Here is a 12,500-nt window from a genome sequence, read left to right as displayed (position 1 = left end):
CAATCTTGACCTGGACTGGAGCACAGCACTTGAAACACAGCACGGCATGGCATGGCACGGTACGGCACAGAACAGCACAGCACAGCACAGCACAGCACAGCACAGCACAGAATGGCATGGCACGGCACAGCACGGCACGGCACGGCACAGCACAGTGGGACACCGCCCCATTCTCCAACTCTTCATTTTTGCCATTTAGGCCGTTAGAAGGATTGATTGAATTAGAAGCAAATAATGGGGCAATTTTGGCATTATTACATCTTTCATCTCAGTCACACACACAGACAAGCGTGAGCACACACACACACACACACACACACACACACACACACACACACACACACACACACACACACACACACACACACACACACACACACACACACACACACACACACACACACACACACACACACACACACACACAGCTATCACACACAAAGAAACCTGGAGTGTGCAGAAAGATTGAGGGAGATATGGAGGAAGAGAGAGAGTGAAAGAGAAAGTGAAAGAGAGAGTGAAAGGGAGAGTGAAAGAGAGAGAGAGAGAGAGGGGGGGGGGAGGGAGGGAGAGAGAAACCCCACAGTGTAACCTCCATGTTCTTTGCTACCAGGCAACAGAGGATACCCGCCAAAACATTACGGTGTGTGTGTGTGTGTGTGTGTGTGTGTGTGTGTGTGTGTGTGTGTGTGTGTGTGTGTGTGTGTGTGTGTGTGTGTGTGTGTGTGGTGTGTGTGTGTGTGTGTGCTGTGTGTGTGTGTGTGTGTGTGTGTGTGTGTGTGTGTGTGTGTGTGTGTGTGTGTGTGTGTGTGTGTACTATTCTATGTGTGGAGGATGGAGGAGAGAATGAGAGAGAGAATGAGAGAGAGAGAGAGAGAGAGAGAGAGAGAGAGAGAGAGAGAGAGAGAGAGAGAGAGAGAGAGAGAGAGAGAGAGAGAGAGAGAGAGAGAGAGAGAGAGAGAGAGAGAGAGAGAGCAGTGGGGATGGGGAAAGGTCATAAACGCACTGACCCAGTACTGACAACACAGGTCAGAGCGCTGTGATGGAGCCTCGCAGAGGAGCAGCAACAGACAAAGCGATCTATTCTTAAACACGCTCAATGCTCCCCGGGGCGGACGCGTGCTTGCAAGAAACTGACATAAAGGGAAAAATAATTGCCCTCCAGAATAATATCACTCTGGCAATGAGCCTAATTACCAGGAAAAAGTGCAGCCACGGAATCATTACAACTGTCTGACACACACTCGCAAAAAAAAGTGGAGCTGGTAATTTGTTTGTTAGTTCACAAACAAGCCGAGAAAACTCTCAGCGAACTTTCTATTTTGACTGTTGTTTCCCTGTCTTTTTCCATAATCATGTCCATCGAGGCTGATTTGCTAAAAACAACTGCAGTCTTCACACAAAGGAAAAATATGCACACAATCACCGGCTGAAACCTACACAAACACAAATATACACACACATATCTTGTGTTTTTCTCTCGCACACTTGCAAGTGTGCGCACACACGCGCACGTGCATGCACACACACGCTCATACACGCGCACACACACACGCACATACGCACACACACAAGCACGCACACACACACACACACACACACACACACACACACACACACACACACACACGCACACACACAAGCACGCACACACACACACACACACACACACACACACACACGCTCACTCAAGCACATGGTTACACAAACCCAGATACGCACACAGCAGGGTGCCTAAGGCAATCACCAAGACCTCAAAGACTTGAAACAAAGTCTTCCAAGGCTTCCCTCGGCGGCGCCTGGGATAGGCAGCGTGTGGCCGGCAACAGTGGACGGCACGGATGACCCTCAGCGCAACACGCAGACAGCAAAGGATTGGTTTCTCTCCCTCTACTCGGCCAGTGGCCCGATGCTATCGACTCTGATGGCAGGGGCGGGGTAGGGGGAAGCCTCGGAGGAGCGGATTAAGGCGCCGGAGATAAGACTATCCACAGTAATTAAGCTCTATCTCCCCACACCCCGCTCCCCAAGAAAATAAATCATCCATCAGAGCATGGCGCCTGTGAAATATTCCAACAATTACTCAATAATTAATTCTTACACATGCAAGCACCAAATACTAATAGGGCATATTCTTTAGCGCTCTGCGTTATGGCATGATTCAATTAATTTCTGTACAGAATGCACACGGTGATCACTCCAGTACATCACCTTTTTTTTCCCTCCTCGACCTCTTTTTAATCACCTTAATGTAATGGTATTAACACTGTTGTCAAGTCTTTTATGATGCGCCCTCAGTTAATTTCCAATTTCCCCCATTTATAATGGGAGAATGGTGATACATGGGCCCGTGGTGCTAAACACATTAGTGGCTGCATCAGAGAAGGGGGGGCCCTTTAGGGTAGGGCTGATGATACTCGGCCGCACTTTGTTCATAAAATGATGCTAATGCGAAATGACAGGTCACCTTACATCTGGCTCCGGGAGTTTAGCGCTGCCAAAGCGCCTGGGTTTTTTACTGCCAGCTTTCCGCCCCTAAAACTCTCCACATGGGACACCCTAACTGCTGGTGTGGCACCAAAGGAGCCGTGTTCCCTCTCTTTAGGATTTATTTTTTTAATGTATTATTTCCTTTTTATACGGAGGTTCTCTGCCTCTTCTGAAAGTCACAGAGCTGTGAAAGTGAGTTGAAAGGGCCACAAGCTGAGGCAGGCGAGGAGGCCTCAGAAAGGAATGGCCTTCCCTCGTCCGATGGATCGAGATCATATGGAATACATTTAGAGATATCAAATGGCAGCTGCGTTTGAAATCATGAAGGCCTCTGCACTGCACACACACTTTGAAATATGCATGTGCAACAACATAAAGTAAGTCATATCACAGTTTCCAGTATTACAAACAAAGTGATGCCTTATGTTGAACAGAGATGACTCTGCCATGTATAGCATATTTTAAAGGGTATATATTGCAACCTCAAAGTGCATCATCACCCCCCCCCCCTTTTTTTTTCTTTCTTTTTCAAGGGTTCATGAGGGCACGCTGAAACCACCCCCCCCACCCCCCCCCCCCCCCCCCCCCCCCCCCCCCCCCCCCCCCCCCCCCCCCATCAGAAACCAGAGTAAGATGGAGCCATTACATCAGAACTGTTTTCCAAAGATACATTCAAAAAAGCCATTCCCCACTACACTTCCTTCATGGTTTCTGGTGTGGAACATTCTAATAACTGCAGCGACTAACATTTTGCACAATGTTTAAACATTCTGTGGTGGGCAAAAACAGAAAATGAGTTTCATACGTTTCATTTTTACGGGGTCGATAAAAGATGAGAAATTGGTACCATAGTTTATTTGACATTTTAATGCTGATGTGCGTTGGACCAGGCAAGGCTTGATTTATTCAGAACTTTGCAGACCAACTCAAATGCTATATAGTTAGCATAACAGCATGATAGAATTTTATACCACCGCCTCTTCTGACATTTCAATTAACTTTCTCCAAACAAAATACAATCTGACAGTCCAGCAGCGACTGCTCTGCATTATTTTTTAGAAAACAGCTTATTCCAAGTCAACCCCTAATTGCACCTGAAGGTGTGATGTTAAAATGCTTCATGTCAAAGGTTTGTGTAGCAGCCCAACTAAAGGCGAATTTACCTTTCAGGGTGGTCTTTTCATGCTGAAAGATGACTCCTAAATCGTTTCTCCTTGAGGAGAATGCAAATGGCTTCTTTGGCAACTGTCTTCTGAAATTGTCCATTGCCTTACAATACCAGTTTCTCAACTGCCATGGATTTTAATAGATTTTTAATCGTGCCATTTCCAGGTATCGAAGTACGTCAGCATGATGACCAAGGATATGAACAAATCATTGGCATCCTAGAATGTGATAATGCTTTTATTGAAAACGATATTGATGGCTGCGTCAAAATCTTGACAAACTCTCTCTCTCCCTTTCTACTGTACGGGATCTCTCTTTAGTTCATCCTCTTTCAAGGACATCTTTAAACCAATCACCCACCCCCTCCGCTTCTTTCAATCCTCTTTTCTTCCCTTATCCCCAAGAAAACGAGATGTCCTTCCGCAGGTGAATGGCTCTTAACAACTTAATGTGTGGGGCGCAATGGGGGAAGAGGTATAAAAACCTACACCACTATTACTCATCCATCAAAGTAGTGAGTACTTCATCCATCCATCACTTAAAGCCTTTCTTCCCCGTCCACTTTATCCCCTAGGCTACTGTCTCTTAAATGGGTAGGGGGGACGAGAGGACGAGGCTGGGGCTAATTGTACCAACAGAAGGACTATAACTGGCACTGAGAGTCGCTTTGTTTTGCTCTTAAAAAAGTCCGTCTGGGGGGGAGCGTGGGGAACAAAAAGAGGACAAACTGGAGGAAAGAAGAAGAAGAAAAAGAAGAAGAGGAAGAAAAAGAGAGAGAACAACCTGCCTAAGAGTAGCGCGGGATCGCAAGGGCAGCCATGCCCTCCGGGACCTGATTAGCTTTCCCACACTTTTTTCCCCTTCTTTTTTTGTAGTTTGAGACTTTGGGAAGTAAGAGTGCAAAGATTCATTAAAAATAATCCTTGCTTGTGTCAGGGCCATTTCGGTAATTAACATTCATATGTGGTGGTGCAGGTGATTACCGTGTCTGGGGCTGGGGTACTTTTTTAACAGGAGATGAGGTTGTGGTGTGAGGGCGTGAGGGTAGTGGCACCAGGGCTGAAGGTATCGTGTTTGTCCCATGTGAGGAACTGTGGTCCAGAGGGCCTTGTGAAAAAGAAAGTCAACTGCATATGGTCATTTTGAACACACATATTGTGATCACACAGTACTCAAATTAATCTCTGTGTTCAACCCATCACAGTAGTGAGCAGGGGGCGGACATGAACACTGCAAGCGTGTAGCGGTGCGTGGGGACAGTGCCATAAGGACACTTCAGTCACAGGCAGGACGGAGGGGAGCACTGCAGTCATTAGCCTCATCCACCCAGTACAGGGCCGCTGACAGCTTTGGACGGGCCCGAGACAAAGTAATCTGAAAGACCATCCCCCTCCCTGGGCCCGGAACAACAGACCTGTTTAGGCCGTTTCTTGTAAGCACCAGCCTATGACTGCCCTATGTCTGGTCGTCATGGCTGTGGCAAGATTGTTTTCCATACGGTACATTATTGTAGCCTCTTACTGCAGATGCGATCGCTGGCGAGCCTATTTACTATTTTGCTGAAAATACTCAACTACACCATAGCAACATTGCTATGACAGTATCGAGAGCCTTAAGTAACAGATTAAGACATAGCCATTACAATTTTGCTGACAGTAAGGTTATAACATAGGCTCTGCACCTAAACTAATGTATCATAGACAGTGTGTGATTTACTTACATCATGGGGAGTGTTAAGACAAAGAAAACAATACATATGTAGGTTGAGGACGACTGAGGTAGGTTTCTACTTTTGTGAAACCTGGGCCATTGTGTTAAATAGGTTTATCATCCATACCGTTAATCACCCATAACCCAGTATTAATTCCACTGAGCTTCACAATTACACCTGTTCCTGTATAGACAGCTCCTGATACATATGCCCATGGAGTCTCTAACAATGTGCTAATTAGAATTCAGCAATCAATAACCTATAATCAGGATACTTTTTGGCAATGAACTGCTTGATTACACACATTTATGACATTGACTTCCTTTCTGGTTTCATTCATCAATGCAATATTATTCTGCTACGCAGTGCACAGTGAGTCAGTCTTTACTAATACCACATTGCTGCTGCTATGTATGGGGAAAAGGAATAGAGGAAGGCAGGGATCCCTTAGAAATAGACCCCCATCCCTTATACAGTAGTATATTGCTGTAAATACAAAAGTACGATGAAAATGTGTAATTTACCTCCACCACATGCATTCCTTTCCGTTCCAGACAGTGCATTGTACATTTTCAGTCTACCATTACCATTACAGTTTTGTGGACAGGGAGATGTGAAATGTAGCTGCTGCTGTGTGTGTGTGTGTGTGTGTGTGTGTGTGTGTGTGTGTGTGTGTGTGTGTGTGTGTGTGTGTGTGTGTGTGTGTGTGTGTGTGTGTGTGTGTGTGTGTGTGTGTGTGTGTGTGTGTGTGTGTGTGTGTGTGTGTGTGTGTGTGTGTGTGTGTGTGTGTGTGTGTGTGTTTGCATGGCTGCCCAGTGCCCACATAACACCAACACACCCCTAGCCCAGCATGCTGCCACCTTTTTGGGATGTGTTACATCCTGGCCTCAGCAAACACAGTGCAGGGCCGTGCGACCAAGTGCTGTTTTAACCTGCACACTGAAATATTATATCATTATTATAACATTGTATAATCTTATGCTTACGATAATGAGTATGAGTACGATAATTATTATTATCAACAGCCGTAGTTGTTGTAGTTTTATCATCATCACCATCACCATCATCATCATCATCATCATCATCATCATCATCATCATCATCATCATCATCATGTCAAATGGAATAATTCCCATTTACAGTAGTAGATGCTTTAATTGCTTAAATGTGCTTCATATAACTCTAACCTACTGTATTATGCCTTTTCCACATCAGGCCTGTAACTTCCTATACCGCTAAGACGATCGATGAACCTCTTTGTGCTAATGATACCGCTCCTTGAAATAATTGTTGACCATTTGAAAAAAAGCATTTCTTAACTGCTTTCTTTATCACTTAATTCACAGCACAGATCTCTCATTTCCATGTGTGCGACTGAAGTACACACAACCAAACGTACTTTGAAGGTCAAAGCGGCAACAAACATGTTATGACAAACCTGTTTAAATTACTGTCCAATATACGAAAGAACCATTACAGAGTTCTTGTTTAAAACTAGTCAGATAAGTTAACAGGCAGCAGGCGTCGCCTTTTATGCACCCACAGCACAGCTGGCGCTGGCTAGCACGCCTGCTACCCGATGTATTTCAGCTATAAATTTGGCAACGTCACGCTGTAAAAAGCTGTTACCATTTTTTTTTTCTTTCGGACGTTCTGTCCAGAGGCATAACACTGTATAGTGAAAGGTGGATTGCTCGATTGCGGGGAGGACAGGGTTGGTTTTTTTCATCCTTCACATGGTCATATACCATGAAAATGACTTTGAGGACAATAAAAGTCCTCTACCAACAAACCGTATACTTTAGAATTTAGCACAAAACTGCACAGTATTGTTGTCCTTTTAACCTATAAACTATGTGGTGATTTTATAACTTTTATTCTGTTTGTATTATAGAATGTGTTCCTATTGTGCAGGTGATTCATCATGGTAAAAGCCAATGCATGAGCTGGCTTTTCTCATAAACTCTCTTAAAACTGACAAAGGGACCACTAATCTTTCCTGGCTTAATGTTTAAAAGCTGCCTACACCAACAGACTGGCTTATGATCTATACATTATTCCTCTAATGCACACATTTGCTCATTCATATTTAAAAATATTCCTCAAATATTTTTTTTTCTCCAGATGTGCATGTAATATATTCAGAGGTACATTAAAAATGAGCAATGTATGAAACAGCGCTGGCTTTCCTCATTAATTCTCTCACAGCCGGACAAAAGCACCACTCACCTCCGCAGTTTTTTGTCTGAATGTTACTCATTCACAACACTGAATAAATGCTCGGCTTTCTAAAATTATTCTATGCACACAAACATCTCCAACCTATTTTAATAATAACCTATATATTCATGATCTGCCTCCAGATGTGTCTCGCGATGCATTCGGAGTCATATTGTAATGTCAGATGTGTAATGTACGTATCTCTAATAAACACAGGCCTCCAATGTTGTTATGGCTCGGCTGTGGAGTATTATGCTGGAGTAGTCGTCCGGTCTCTAAATGCATCATTTGTCTCCAATAAAATACAATAAGTTGTCCATAATGCTGGAATTGCCCTTGTGTAGATCATTATTACATTACCACAGAGTCCACCCCCCCCCCCCGCCACCCCATGCTCTGTGGATTACTGAATCACTGACCTCATAGCATCTCTCTCTCTCTCTCTCTCTCTCTCTCTCTCTCTCTCTCTCTCTCTCTCTCTCTCTCTCCCTCCCTCCCTCTTTCAGCTTCAGTCAGATCCGACGGAGACCGACCGACCGAACGAGCAGAGCGGGGTTCATTGAAATTGCATGCTGCCAGGACCAAATTAACTGACTGATGACAAATGGCAGTTCACAAATCACCATTTCCTGAATATTGACTATCTCCTGCCCTTGTGTCAGATGGTTATTCTTAATACGGAGAAGTAAAAGAGGATAATGGTTTCATACCTGTCATTCACTTTGCTCCGGCGCCACACACACGTTGAGGTAATTGTAGTCCTGTGGTCCTCGTCTCTGGCAGCAGCTGCTTGTTTCTTGGCTGACCTTCGCAGACTTTGCCTTTATGCAATTATCTGTGGGCCTTTCAGAGAATGACAGAGTGTAAATATTCTGAAGGGAATCCCATGCACCACTGGTTGTGAGCCAACTATTCCCCCACCCTCAGACCACCCTAAAGACAACCCCCAACACCCACCCACCCCTCCATGCACCCAGCTCACCTCACCCCCACCGACAGGAAAAGCCGTCATGTGTACATAGAGATATTATGATGCGCACGAGAAATAACAGTAATTGCATAAATAATCCCGCTAAGGAATAACAATATGTGGTGTGTGCAAACGCCGCGTTTCATGACATGCGGTAGGCTTTGTGGACCCTTAGATTAATGGAAAAATAAAGGGCGTTGTTTGTCCAAAAAAAAAAAAAAAGAGGGGGAAAAAAAAACCTTGCTGCTCCGTGTCAGGCATTTTTAATTGTGTAGCAGCAAAGGATCAAAAAGACAAAGAGCTCTGCCATGGAAAAACAACAGTCCCCGACACCCAGAGGCTAATGGAGCAGGTGCCTTCAAAGCACAGCCTCCAAAGCACGGGAGTCAAACTGTGCACCAGTGCAGGGCCAAGGGCACACAGGTTCTCATTTCTGCCCAGCGCTGCACCAGCTGATTTCACTAATTAGCACCCCCTCCCTCTCCCTCGTTCTCTCCTTCCCTCCATCCCTCCCTCCGTCTCCCTCTCGCTCTCCTTTTCTTTCTCTGACGCCCTCTTTCTCTCACTTTCTTCCTTCACCTTGTTTCTCCCTTCCCTCTCTCACCCACTCTCCTCCCTCTCTGCCTTGCCTCTCTACCTACTCTACCTTTCTCATTACCTCCCTACTCTTTCTTTCTTTCTTTCTTTCTTTCTTTCTTTCTTTCTTTCTTTCTTTCTTTCTTTCTTTCTTTCTTTCTTTCTTTCTTTCTCCACCTCTCTTTCCGCCCTCCTCTGTCTCTCTCCATCCCCTGCAGAAAGAGGGTGCTATGTGTTGGTGAAGTCAGCTGCCAGCGGGTTGGGTCGTTGGTGGGGTGGTTGGGTTGAAATGGAGAGCGGGCTGCTGCCGGTATGGCACGCCTCTGGGTGTGATGATGGAGATGCTGCCTCCAGGCTCGAGGCTGGCTGACGAAGTAAAGGGCTTCTGTCTGTCACAGGTGAGAACACATCTGAGAGTATTCCCCAGGTCACCCCCTATGTTTGCTCACATCATTCACACACTCTCACACGCACACACATTCTTGCATACACCACATACACCACATACACACACGCACACGCACACGCACACGCACACGCACACGCACACACACACACATACACACAAACACACACACACACAATCACACAATCACACAAGCACAGATACAGTGGATATGTACAGATGGTACTTTAAAAAATACCTGGGGTGTCAACACTATAATAATACTCTAGAATGAAGATGTAGATAATGTTTTATTGTGTTGAATGCAACAGTCTTTGATTTTGTTTCTTTGAATCCAACTTCACACAGCCAAGCTATTCAATCACACATTTTGCACAACATTCCCCCATGCTATTCGCACTGTTCTACAACACTAAAAAAATATAGCGACCACACTCACAGAAAGAGCTGAAAACATAGTCGGCGAGACAGAGAGAGAGAGAGAGAGAGAGAGAGAGAGAGAGAGAGAGAGAGAGAAAGAGAGACAGCGAGAGAGAGAGAGAGAGAGAGACAGCGAGAGAGAGAGAGAGAGAGAGAGACAGAGACAGAGACAGAGACAGAGACAGAGACAGAGACAGAGACAGAGAGACACATAGAGAGAGAGCAGGCAGGGTCATTTGGCACCAATGAAGGATCGGGAAAAAGAGTTTCCATGGAGACTGATAGGTTCCACAACTGGGGCCCAGAGAGTGGCATTTTGGAATAAATGGAGTGAACTGCAGGGCACAAGATAACAGGCTTAGACAATGGGCTAGGCTAGTGGTGTCAACGCGCCGACGTTTACAGAGACAGCGGCACAACACAAAGAGACGACTTCACCTGCTCGTGTAAGACAAAGCGACGCGTGCCCGCCCATTCGCCCGATCGAACGGCCGACCGACCAGCTAACCGCTTGCCAAAATGGTGTGCCGCGGATGGTCCCATCAGACCTGATGCGTATGAATGTTTGCCTCCATTTGTGTCGTGCCGATGACAGCGAGTAGTGGGCTGCCGTGACATGTCTCAGGGGGTTGCAATGGGAGGTGGGTACCGGGGACACAGGACCCCACTCCAACCCTCTCATATCGGCCACAGTTGCACAGCTTTTGAAAACGATACACTACAGCACTCTCAACCGCACCGAAAACCTGCAAAATACATTTTTCACCAAGGGATGCAGTCGCAGAATGAATTGCTCCAGCGATGGGGAGACTATATGTCAGTCCACTTAGCCGGCCATTTATCCATCCGTCTGGTCATCCATCCATCCATCCATCCATCCATCCATCCATCCATCCATCCATCCATCCATCCATTCACCTGTCCATCCTTTCCCACTTTCTTTTGGTATAAATATCACTTACCCACGCACACACACACACACAAGCGTGCACGCACGCACACACACACACACACAGACACAGAAAGGTGTGTGTGAAGGGCATGGCGGCTATTGACACATCCTAGGCCAGAAGTAAGCTACTTCATATCCCCAATCGATCACAGGTCCTACCACAGGTCCTACGACCTACCATCCGTTTCTCCATCCTGGCCTGCCAGCTTCCTACACCCCCCGCTGATGACGACCGTCTCTCTCTCTCTCTCTCTCTCTCTCTCTCTCTCTCTCTCTCTCTCTCTCTCTCTCTCTCTCTCTCTCTCTCTCTCTCTCTCTCTCTCTCTCTCTCTCTCTCTGTTCTCTTCCTCACACCTCCTCCAGCTGCCAGCCAATGTGCATTGGGAATCACCCAACCGCCTACCAGCCACCGGCTCTGTTTGACTAATCATGACACGCGAGGTTAACTGCTGTATGTTGCAAGGAACAAATGGAGCAGGTCAGAGGGGATGCAGATGGAATGGGGAGGGGGGATTGCTATGGCATGCTGAGGTTGCCTTGATGAGGGCGAGCACTGACATTGACCCCCGGAACCCCAAGATGAAAAGGGTATACGACACGCCAAGACATTGATCTGCATCATTTGACAGAATCTATACAACCTCTGGTGGTCTCCAAACGCACGCTGCGATGAGGTATGTCTAATTAGACGTACAATTTATGGCCGGGTGTCCTTCCTGAGTGTTTCTGACAGCTCGGGGGCACAGAGCGCGCTGACGAGCTCCGATATTTCATACTGAATGTGAAGCTGAAGCCGCTATCATTTCCTTTATTCATGGGATCAGATCTGCATATTTTTGGGGGCTGTATAAAGACTTCCCAAACATGCGCCAAAAAGGGAGCTAAGCCATCTAAGAAACCATAATCCTGTGTTTTTCTAGCTATTCGCTAAATCTGACATGCAAATGCGGAAAAAACAAGACCTTTCCAAAATGAATATTCAACACACCTACATAACTTGCAAATGTGCAATAATGCCAAAGGAATTTGGGTCTTAGAGCTGCTTAAATTATGATGATGGTTCTACATTTTGCTTTGCTATCGTCTCTATATAGCACTGAATGTGGTGTTTTTCCCATATGGCACAAAATGCATCACATCACTGTGTTGCTACGCGGTTAGCAACACAAAGTGCTTAGCGGAGCTAGGGGTCAAATAACATGCTGGGAATGACTTAGGACCTCATTATTCTGGTGTACAGCAGTTCTGTTATCAACAAGCTCTGTCACATCCAGCCACCTTTTCCTTTTCGTAGAAAAAAAAAGCTGTCTCCATTTTGTTTTTACAGCACACATGTTGTTATCTACCATTTTGCACCTCACAGCTGGTGGGTGGAAGAAAAAAAGGAAAGAAACGGAGCGTATGTTTCATCTGTTAGCCTTGGAGGTGGTGGAGGAGGAGGAGGTGGATGTGGTGCAGGTAAAACTGTGGCTACTGGCTATGAGGTCAGGGCTGTTTCATGGTATTTTGGGTACCTAGGCAGAGAGGATCTTGGGGCCCTTCTGTTCAAGCTATTGATTTCAGTAGCAGCATCATTGCACTTTTCTGT

At 45.9% G+C, this 12,500-nt stretch overlaps 1 protein-coding gene across 1 annotated transcript in view; it reads right to left on the bottom strand.

The window, feature by feature from the left end:
• Window positions 1-8,425, bottom strand: part of rbfox3a (RNA binding fox-1 homolog 3a) — a 597,033-nt gene extending 588,608 nt beyond the window's left edge. Inside the window, exon 1 of the mRNA XM_063183470.1 lies at window positions 8,299-8,425. The gene's annotated coding sequence lies outside the window, so the exon portion shown is untranslated. The remainder of the gene's footprint in view (window positions 1-8,298) is intronic.
• Window positions 8,426-12,500: the final 4,075 nt, after the last annotated feature.

The sequence above is a fragment of the Engraulis encrasicolus genome, chromosome 2, assembly GCF_034702125.1.
Source record: "Engraulis encrasicolus isolate BLACKSEA-1 chromosome 2, IST_EnEncr_1.0, whole genome shotgun sequence".
NCBI lineage: Eukaryota > Metazoa > Chordata > Actinopteri > Clupeiformes > Engraulidae > Engraulis > Engraulis encrasicolus.
The sequence above is the reverse complement of the archived record's forward strand: the minus strand, read 5'-3'. Positions and strand labels throughout refer to the sequence as shown.